Raw genomic sequence first — 11,500 nt, 5'->3', positions numbered from 1 at the left:
GTTTTTTGGGGTACAATTTTAAGGTTGAGCCGTTCAGAAACAAAAACAGAGGCCCTTCTCCTTCCCTGGGAGCAAAGGGTCTTCATCATCTTCATCTTTAGGACTATCTCTGGGAGCATCTCTAGGAACTGAGGTTTTCTCCTTTCCCATTTGGAGCAAAAGTCCTCATCTGGTTCATCTCTACGGACTGAGGTTTTCTCCTTTCCCGTTTGGAGCAAAAGTCCTCATCTGGTTCATCTCTCCCTGTCCAAACTTCTCATGAAATTACAGCTGCGTCAGCATCTGCCTATCTCAGCGCAGGTGCTTTTGCTCACGAGTTGAACACTCCACCCCCCATATCTTCATGAAATTACAACGGGATACTCTGATATATCATAGCTTCACAACAGAATTTCAGCTTTAAGCATCTCCTCTCTCTCTTCCCTCAGGTTTTCAGCTCTTCACAGCAATAAAAGGGTTACTCTCACCTCGGCCTTGCAGCTTTGCAGCTGGAATGTTGAATTTTTCTTATCGCAGTGGAGAGGGGGGAGAGCCGAGCCGCTCCGGCTGCCCACGGCAAGGCAGTGGGGGGGGTTCCATGGCTGGAACAGGTCCATGGCTTCAGGACGGCCGTGGCCCGGCCCGGTCTGGCCCAAGCAGGGCCTGGCTGGGCCCGCTGGCCCCCACTCGGGGCCCGCAGCCACCTGTGCCAGCGCCGGAAACGAGAGAGAGCTTGGAGGGGGAGTTTGCCTATTCTTAAATGTGGATCACAGAGGTGATCACAACTTTAAGTGGCTTAAAGAATTGTCCATATTCAAACTGGCCAGCTGATAGGTTCTATCAGTTCCCAGAGGAAACTGTAAGCACCCCTTAGCAAGGACGTCCCTTCCGGGACTATGCTTGCTAACCCATGACATGTGTAAATCTGACACTTCATATAGCCTGTTAGCTACTGTTCTCACATTTCAGTTAGACATGGCAAACCCTCTCTGGGCCTGAACTCAAGGACACCTTGTTGTCCCAGGCCCTGAAATATGCAAACTAAAGCCTTTGAAAAGGGGGGAAAACTTGAGGTAATTACTTCATTGCCTGAGACTAAGTGGAGAATCAACCCTGATATGCAAATGGACCAAACGTCTAAAAGTGCAAAGGACCCGTGACCCGGGGTCCATCTCGGATGTAGCCTCTTCGCTGCCCAAGGTGCACCTTTAAAGGCCCTTCAAATAAATACCGGCTTTTATTCTCTTAATCTTATGTAGCCTCAGTTTTCAGGTAGCCACTTCAAGGCATCACCATCCTCTCCCAAATTTTTTAAGATGAACCACAAGCATACATACTACCCAATGCGAACCACTGACCATCTCCAATTTAATGTTGTTTTACTTAGCCATATTGATATGGACTCAAATACACCTGTCCAACAAGAAACAAGACAGATTTAGTTATTACAGTGATATAGTGTATGAAACACTATGTATTCATGATAATTTAATAACTACCCTCAGAAGTTCAGTACCCACCAAAGCATTCAATCACCTTGTGAGACAGGGTTTTTTTTTACTTTTCTCTATTCAGTCTCAATTTTCTTGACTTTCCCTTCATCCAGTATGCTGTAGGCATGCTAAAGTTTTGATATGTCTGACTAGCTCCTACTCAAGTTTTCTTGTAATGGAACTACAATTCCTGCCCAACCCTTTGCTAGATACTATTTATAAAATACTTCTGAAGGAATTTATCCTTTTGAAACTTGTCATTTAACCACACTATATATTTATTCTTTCTCAAGTTTTAATCAAATCTGTATACTTTTACTGATGATAGACTTAACTTTCCCAGATCTAAGGAATTCTAGTTTAACACTGCTTTGAAGTCTGTGTATTTAGGGTTACACTGAATCTGTTATTTATTCATTTTTTCTTCTTGAATATCCAGTGTCATATTTCTAGGTTTTTTTTATACATACAGTTTGTCCACCAGTAAGATAAACTTAATTCTACTGTGGCCATCTAAACAGCTACAAGCAAATGCTGTTTGAACTTTCATGAGCTTTTCTTTACAATGCTGTAAAATTTAAGGAGGTTTTTTCTTAAACCACTTGATAAGATAACAATGGAAAATTTTCTTTTAGTCTGAGCTTCCTATGAATGCTAAGCAAGTGACATTAGAAGCATTTTCTCATGTTTTTGCAAGTTCCCTATTCATATTAGCCTGTGTTTTCAATATAAAAAGCTCCAGGATAGGTCTAAAACTTATTATCCTCCTCTTTCCCTTAGTTTTTCCACTTTAAATTGTACCATGGGATTGAGGGGTAATAATTTTAAACTGAAAAAAGTTATCCTTAGACTAAATATAGGCAAGAAATTTTTTTTGCTAGCAGGAAGGTGAGACTGAACAGGTTGCCCAGAGAAGCTGTGCACATCCCATCACTAGATGTGTGTAAGGTCAGGTTGAATGAAGGGGCCTTTGAGAAACTCGATCCAATAAAAAGGCTGTTGGATCAGGTGATCTTCAAATGCTTCTTGCAACCTAGCCCATTCCATGACCAAGAAAGCAAGACCCTGTATTGTCTGGGTCACTGCAAATGACAGATAAGATTTTTCTAGGAGGCAATCCACTCTTAATGCTATATATGAAAAACAAAACTCCTTGATTCAGCTTCCTCCACAGATTTTTCTTGAGCAAAATTCAGCAAAATTCAGCAAAATTCAGCAAAATTCAGCAAAATTCAGCAAAATTCAGCAAAATTCAGCAAAATCCTCTATGCTGAGTGTTTTCAAAAGTTTGGAAGCTACATAATACGCGGTACACAGAGGGAAATATTAGAAAATTTGACATACAGTGCTCTAGACTGAAGGATTTATGTCATGCATGTTTCAGATTGCTGTGGAAAAAGCAAAACTTGAAACACCTAATTTTGTTTATAGTGCTGGTACAGTGGCCAAAGTGAGGAAATCCTGTTTTTGTTTACAATCACCTTAAGCCCCAAGAAATGAAAAAATGGATATTTTTATAAATTTTAGAATATGGTCAAAAATGAGATTAGTTATTAATATGTGAAGAGCCTTGTAGGCCATCTTACACTCAGACCTTAACAAGAATAAACAGTTTCACACATATACCAAACTCTGATGGATGTCTGAGATCACCCAACATAATACACACACAAATACCACACATTTACACTGCAGGATAAGTCACACAAATATCTATAGGTGTCACAGAATTCGTTTTCATTACAAAAAGTTCTTTGGACTATTTTACTATGGCTGCACTAAGGGAGTACTTTAGAGCCAATTTGAAAATAGCAGGGGTCACAGTACATTAACAAAGATCAGCCCCATGAGGTTATCATTTTTATTTTTTGAACTGCAGCCTAACAGGACATACATGAAGCTTAGATCCCATTTCATAAAGAAATAACAAGGTTGTGTTATAGCTGCTCAGAGGGAACACTTCAAATGTGACCAAACTGCTAATTCTGCTATAACTGTCCAAAGTGCCTAAAGGGCCATTTATTAAAAATAAAAAATAAATTGCTTCTGCCAGTGAATAAATCCCCAAATGCTGCTGAGGGCAGCATTTTGAAGGAGAAATATTTAAATGTTAGAAACAAAATTTGCTTAATAAAAGGCTTTGGATTTTCATTTGGTTGCAACAGAGCTACATGTCCCTGTCTCAAATTATGATAATATGCAGTTGAAATCAAAAATTAATATCATAAGATAAAGTCCACAGTACATCAAAACACAGTATATAGATACACTCCATTTAGAAATCACTTTATTTATTACATCTAGTGATAACTCCAGTTGCCAAAGGAGAAAACATACTTTCTATTGAAAAATTTCATTGTCTCAGTTCCATACTGCAGCTAAAAGATTATCATAATAACATAAACAGGGTTGCCCAATCAAAATTTATAAAGAAATGACATTTATTATGCGACCAAAATATCGCTTTCAAACGCCACGATCGAGAAAAGCAGCCCCGAGCCCGGGGTCGGAGCTGGGTGAACACGCATAGATCTGACCTCTATCGCACCAGACCTCCCAAGTTCACGAGTGCTGCTTTGGCTGGTGTCTTCTTACACAGTTTTTGGGCAGAGTCCGAGTTAATTCTATTCTTCTCGTATTCATGAAGTTTTCTTGTCCTGGAGTTGGGCTGCACAAAGCCTTTCCTGGGTCTGATGAATTGTCCATCCTGGGTGGTGAGTGGGCCATTTCCAGAACAGTTACTTTTAGTTCCCGGAATGTCCGATTCCTTATCAGATGAGATGTAGATATCAGAAGGTGGTGATCAAGTCGTCATGGTGCAAATGTCCCGGTGATAAGATCCAACCCCACCTAGGTGTAATCCTCACTTATTGTGAAAGAAATACTTTTAGTGTTGTGAAATTTTTCTCTCAGCCAGGCTGGTGCAGGGATTTAGAAACTCGGTCTCTGTAGGATCTAATTACATTTCATTTTTATATAGAATAGCACAAATTACATATTTTATTTATAACAATAATAAGATAAGACATCAGACAATAAGAATCATTCCTTGGAAATTTAAACAATGAATTCAAGTTGGTTCACTTTCCTTAACTGAAGGCAGAAAAATTACAAAACCTTCTAATGGTCATTCTACTGCTGTCATCTGATGTAATTTTACTTTATAAAGGACAACTTAGTGCAGAACCAGTGTAGGCCAGACTCTGCTTTGATTTCAAGTTAATGCAACTTTAAAAAACTTCCATGTAATTAATTAAACATCTACAATATTTGTGCTAAAAAACTGCAGAATTATATAAATTAATCCCTGTCATTCTCTGCAGATGTGTTGACATTTATCAAAATATGTAGCACTTAAATATTAAAGACAACTGGGCGATAAACATCTTACAAGTGTCTATAAAGAAAGCAGTAAATAAAAAGAACATTTTAAAGTTGGAACAGTATCACTATTTTCATGAAATATGCAGGCCTGAGCACGCAGATGTGTTCAGCCCTGCCCGTTATTTGCAGTGTCATAAATGCAATGCAGTGATATTTTATTATGTTATAGTAGCACTTCTGCTTTTGACAAAAGAGATTAGATGTGTTGTGAGTGCATGTGGAAAGACAGCACCCACTCCAATATAACCTCATATGTTAAAAGCCAAGGTTGAAAACATTATCCACTGATTCTCAAGTCCCAGTTCAGTCCTCCAGCAAAAATATTTGGGTTGTTTTTTTCCCCTCTGGAGTGACTCTTCTAATTATAAAGTTGTTACAAATATACATACTCACAAAAAAAAAATACTCACAATTATGTTCCCTCCCCAAGCAAAAGGAAATGTGATTAATATGAGAACACAGGAAAGAGGAAAACACAGACCAAAGCCTCTTTTGCTGTAGAAGTCCTAGGGTCTGTACGCTGCATACTGAAGAGCTACTAAATTCAAAGAAAGGAAGAAATACCATTCTATTTCTCAAATATTTCTATAAACTGCATTTTTCCCTCTCTCAGCTCCTTTCCTTTTACTGCTTCATCCTACAGAAAAAAACATTATGCTGGACTTGTGACATAATTTTCATGACTGCAATGCCACACATAGGATTATGACTTAACCAAAGGATCAGGCAGAAAATCAGCAGTGAGGAGAGGCTGTGAGCTTTTCTGCTGGATTAAAGCACAAATCTTCAACAGGAGTGAAAAGAACATAGACATCGCTAACCAAGGACATGGCTTTTACTCCAAACCTTCTCACTCAGACTCGCTCCACTATGACAGCTCACTTGATCACCACCCAGGCAGAAAAAACTAGAAAGACCGCAGTCAACCTCACTACACCAAGGGGTAACAAGGGGGCTTTTCCTTGCTACATTTTTTTGACCATTCTGGCAAAGGACAGTAGTTCTTGCTCTGCAGGACAGGGAGACACCTTCACCTGCTCGTTCTTACTTTACCTGGATATCAATGTACAATTGGGATCTTCAAGCACCTCCCATCCTTGTACTTCACTACAGATTAAAATCTGGACTTCAGCACTGGATAACTAACAAAGAAACCTGAACAAATTACCTGGCTGCCTGTATCATTTGTCAAAAAGTAACAGTCACAGAGATTTATATATTTACATCCATCTTTTTTTTTTTTTAAGAAACTGAAGTCTTCATTTGATAGTGAAAGCAAGCTATGCTCACAGATAAGAATGTTCTGTGTTATGTTATGAATACCTGTGCAAGTGGTTAGAGAGACTTTACATACCTATTATTCTCTTTCACAGGGATAGAGGAGCTGTGGGTCCACAGGCACTTTCCCAGGGTGCTACAAGTAAGAATAGATGCTCACATACCAAACTGCTGCTTTAAAAACTACAGCAGTTGGGTTTAGTATGAGTTCCCAGAACCTGCTTTGTCAGTGTCTTCAGCAAAGAGGACAGCACAGTACTACTGGTATAATCTTCATGTGCAAATGGCTGCTTGTCACATTATGAAAAAGTCTGTATACTGAGAATTTAAAAGGAAGTGTCCAATAACAAGCTGAGCTTTTTTGCCATGTAGGATGATAGGTGCATTGGGGTAGAGGAGGCTGAGCAGGGTGCTAAAGAGGAGAAAAGAACCTACACTGAAAAAGGGACATAAAATTTGATGTTAGATTTCATAATACATATCCTGAAGGCTCTGCTGTGATCCAACCCTAAAACATTTCTGCAGTGTCAAGTCAACAGCTGGAGGTCATTTGTCCAAATTTTGGTTTTATTAGATATAAGAGGGAAAACTTAAAGTAGATGCTTGGTAAAATTTTAAGATTCCAAACCACCCAAGTTAGGCAACAAGAATATAGAACAAAAGTTCTATATGTCAGTGTACAGGGTTAAACTAATATGGGAGACTTATCTAGGCAAGTCACCATCGCTAGGCAGAGCTGCAGTACTATAAATTAACAACCCTATTTTTAAGTTTACATTTGGAAGAACTTCCAATTCTGAGGTGATGGGGTCAGCTGGAAGTCATCAAAAACTGTGAACTGCTGCAGAGGAGAAGGGGTTTTGTATGCCTTACCTATTACCAAGGAAAGTATGGTCTCCTCAAACAGATATTCATAGATTAATGCTGTGAAATGAGTCTTATTTTCAAGGAGAAAAACCACAGTTAGAGCTCCTAGGGTCATTGTGAAAGCCTCAGACACAAAACTCAGTCAATTCTAAAGGAACCACCAGTAGAAATACCAAACTCATTTTAAGTATCACAGAGTGCATGGGTAAGTAGGAAGGGAAAAAAGGAGAAAAAAATAAATTACTACCCCTTGAGAAGTACAGCCAGCAAAATGCACAAGCTGACCTCTTCTAAAAAAGGTGTATTACTTCTAAAAAGGGGCAGATGTTAAAACAATAGTCCTGAGATTATACACCTCAGAATTCCAAGATTTTAGGATTTTTTTAAAAAAACCCAAACAAACAGCAACAACAACAACAAGACACAAGCATGTAAATTTTTTTCTGTGAATAGGAATATGTACTTTATAGGAGTTTTTAGTTTTGTTATCACCTATTTGACTTACTCACAAATGGAGAATCCACAGCAGTCTTCATCCAGAAAGAATCTTCAGCAGCAGTCCAAGTTACCCTCATAAACATTTAACCACAAGGGGTTCTAAAAGTCCAGCTACAGTAGCTTAAAACAGCAACCAATTTGCTCTAATCGTGACCTTTCCCATCTTATCGTACACAGATATAACACAAATGCAGAGCCTAAAGGCTTTTACTGTATCCTCCCCTTTCTGAGGGTTTTGACCGCCTCAGCTCAGGACTAATTGAGAAAAAGCACAAAGCAAAACAGCTGAACATTAACAAAGCCCGCACCCTTTCCCTGGGGTCTGCTTTTAAACTGAGGCTCTCAAGATTGGCTTCAGCTGTAGATAATACACTCCATCTGTGTTGCAGACTTACCACACCCCAGCATTTCCACATCCATCCATCCATCTCTCCAGCATTTCCCCATCCATCAGATTCTGCCCCTGACCCACAGACTGGCTTGCCCTTGGATCTGTCTTATCACTGTAACCTTGCCCCCCACCCTGGAAATGTGTCTGACTGTTCCCTCCCCTGATGCTGTCCCAGAGCAGGGACTGCTTTTGTGGCTGAGCTCGAGCCATCAGCACCCCTGGCCCTGCCCAGCTCAGCCCAGATCCCCTCCCTTCACTGGGTGCTGCCAGGGGAGGGTGAACACTGCACTGTTCCCAGGCTTGGCACAGCAGCCCACGATGTGAACCCTGGCACAACGGGTCAAACTCTGGGCACTGTTCATTCCCAAATCATCATCTGCCATATTAATGGTCTGAGACTGCACCTAAACTCTGCCATACAAATTGAAAATAAGAATCTTGCCAAGATTTTAGATTTATCCCTTAAGACGAGGAAAGGTCTGATGTCCCAAAAGTATTGCCCCTTAAACCCCAGTGGATATGTACCTGCCTCGTTCAGCAGCTGAGCTGACAGGAAATGACTTTTCCACTTTGGCAGTGAAAGAGTGACACTGTCATAAAACTGATAAACCAGAATTTCTTCTCTTTTACTTTATACTGAACCTAAATTGCAGACCTAATAAAAGCCACACAGATGTACTTGGCAGGATGATAGTGAATTAGTGCACCATTCTCCTACCTCCAGAAACTTCAGGGAATGCCACAAGCTTAAGCTGCAAGTTAAATGAGGACAGTGGATTCATCCTTGTCTACTCTAACTCACGTGATGCATTTCTCCTTGTTCAGCCATTTAAACTCATGTACCTCCATTGCCTTCAATAGATTTCCTCCAGGATCACAGTGAAGTAAGGCACATCTGGGCTGTAGGATTGAATAGAAATGTCAACAAACGCAGCCATTGTAGCCAGTATATTATGAAAGAGTTCCCAAGGACAGTCCTCAAAAATGGGCTGCAATGGTTCACTTCATTGTGATGTAAACTAGAGGGCATTCAGCTAGTGTTATGGTTGAATTTGTCTGTCAGATTTAGAAAAATATTCAAAGAAATATGATGTGCAATTGCTGAAAGACATTGCTTGTAACTCTGAGTGGTGCTTGTAAAACTGAGTGGCGCTGATCTCACAACAATTTATCTGGAAGAAGAATTTGATCTGTAACTTTCATAGATAATTAGACTTATAAGAAAAGCATCACCAGTAGCTATTATATTACACCATTTATTCCCATTAATTTGATTAAACAATTCCTTACAGCACATCAAATAAAAAATAGTATCCAAAAGTCCATATTTTAAAGTTTAAACACTTTTAAATAGACTTCCAATTTAATTCATAGCAAGAAACTGTGGGCAGATTTGACATGCTAGTTAAAGGTAATTCCATACAGACAGCCTTTTGGTGCTAATATGCCATTTAAAACACATGCTCTGTAAGCTTCAGTAAGATTGGGTTTTGAAACAGAGCACAGGCATTTTGTTTTTCTTCCAATTAACCTTTCATGTAGGTATTTGGTTGCAAAGCTCAATATGTTAGAAGAGTCTTATGTCTAGAACAGGATTAAATAAAATGGCAGCAATGTATATTTATATATTTAAAAATCAATTTGGGTGAATTCTATGTCAAATCAGTTGAGGAAAATATTGTAGTGCTTTTGGGACTAATCAGATCAATTCCAGGCAATCATGTCTTATGTTTCATTGTAGAACGAGTTGTTCTTCCATGCTGAGTCTTTGCACAAAGTGTGAGAGATGCTGACACAATCAATAGTCTGTTCCCTACAAAAAATAGTTCAAAGGCTCTGTGTGAATAACATTACCCTATTTTCTCAAAATCCTTCCTAGCATCAATAGTATGGCTAGAGAAAGGAATTCCAGCTGATTTTTAACATTAAAATAAAAATAAATTATAAGGGCTCAGCAGACCAGCAGGAAGCAGAGAAATCATGCCCTCTTTCCCGAAACTAACTTAATTAAAGTCAATAATCTCAGATAATTTAGGATAACTAAACTCTAACTTCTTAGCAATAATTGTTGAAGAGATCCTCACTTCTAAAAGACCGAGTAACATCTGTCATCACAGATAAAATGAGAACGAAGAAAAACTGTTTCTTTTTGTTGGTTTTATTGTGGGTTTGAGGGGGTTTTTGGGTATTTAATATTTCATTTTGCTGTAGGTTTTTTAAATTATTGTTTTGCTATAATTTTGAATTAGACATGTTGTAGACCAACTTTTGATTCTGAAGTAAACAAGTGCTTGCTGTTATGTCCCTGTATGTGTCTGGACTTCTTCATGAAGGTACATAGGCTGATATTCCAAGTTAAATAGGTCAATAAGTAGTCTAAGTCTAAATGTATATGTTCCTTTTAATGGAAGTGATTTCCGTATTCATTACTAAAGCATGACATTATTTTTCCAGTGAAATTTTTTATGGGTTTCATTAAAAGAAGGTCATAAAGAATCACCCAAAGTAAGTTTCAAAGCTATTTAAAATATAATACAGTTATTTAGGAAAAAAAAAAAATAGAAGGAAAGAAGAAAGAAAAGAAGGAAATTTCTACCTATGCAAGATTTGACTTGAAAGTCCTTTTTTTCCCCTCCAAAATAAATTTTTCATGTTTTCAGTTGAACAGAAATACAAAATTAGACATATAATTTAGATTTTAGACATTGAAATTAATTTTTATACATACAACTTTTCAGTGCACATAGTGATGACTGTCAGTAACAAATGGCAATTACATCTACTGCTCAAACTATTTTAATGATCATGTGATGGATACTGTATTTGGGAGTTCAGTTTTGTGCACAGCTACACATGCTCCCTCTGTATGATTATATTTTTCTAAATAAACAGCAAGACAACCTGGACAGAGATGCTCAGAGGGAGAATATTTCAAAAACCAAATGGTTGAGCAGGCTCACATCAAGATGCTTGTACCCACAGGGCATTGAGTAGGACAAGAAGAGCTTCTTAGGAATTAAAGGGAATTGGGAACACTTTGCTGGAGCTTGAAAATCATTGTCTTCCTCAAAGCAAGCATACGTTGGGCAGGGGAAAACTGTATATAATCCATTATTACTCCAGTTTTCTCTTCCCTAATAGATAAATGTTCTCTGTTGAAAAAGGTTAAAAAGTCAATTTAATTTTCTAATAAATTTTTTTAAAGTATTTAGCAAGCCTTTGATCACTGGTAATTAGTTTGCAGGGGACTGGAGACACAACTGGACATATCTCTCTCAAAGCTTTGACCAACTTAGGTATTAACAGGAGCTGTAAAATCATATTAAAAAAACTCATTAACATTTTAGTAGCTCTTTCCAAACAAATTCCAAGGTCCCAGTATCATTTCAATCCTAAAGTAAGCTTTCTCAATATGTGATGTCATGGTTTAGGCCCAGCCAGCAAGAAAGCCCCACCCAGCTGCTCCATGGGATGGGGGAGAGAATCAGAAGAGTTAAAATGAGAAAACTTGTGTGTTGTGATAAAGACAGCTACACAGGGAGAGCAAAATCCATGCATGCAAGCCAAGGAAAACAAGGAATTAATTTACCACTTCCCATGGGCAGGTAGG

At 38.6% G+C, this 11,500-nt stretch overlaps 1 long non-coding RNA gene across 1 annotated transcript; it reads right to left on the bottom strand.

The window, feature by feature from the left end:
* Positions 1-5,064: 5,064 nt before the first annotated feature.
* Positions 5,065-7,908, bottom strand: LOC116438200. The gene is made up of 2 exons (XR_004237626.1): positions 7,507-7,908; positions 5,065-6,270 (listed from the first exon to the last, which is right to left on the bottom strand). It is a non-coding gene; the product is annotated as an uncharacterized LOC116438200 (long non-coding RNA).
* Between the last annotated feature and the right edge of the window lie 3,592 nt (positions 7,909-11,500).

This window comes from Corvus moneduloides, chromosome 2 (assembly GCF_009650955.1).
Source record: "Corvus moneduloides isolate bCorMon1 chromosome 2, bCorMon1.pri, whole genome shotgun sequence".
Taxonomy (NCBI): Eukaryota; Metazoa; Chordata; class Aves; order Passeriformes; family Corvidae; genus Corvus; species Corvus moneduloides.
The sequence above is the reverse complement of the archived record's forward strand: the minus strand, read 5'-3'. Positions and strand labels throughout refer to the sequence as shown.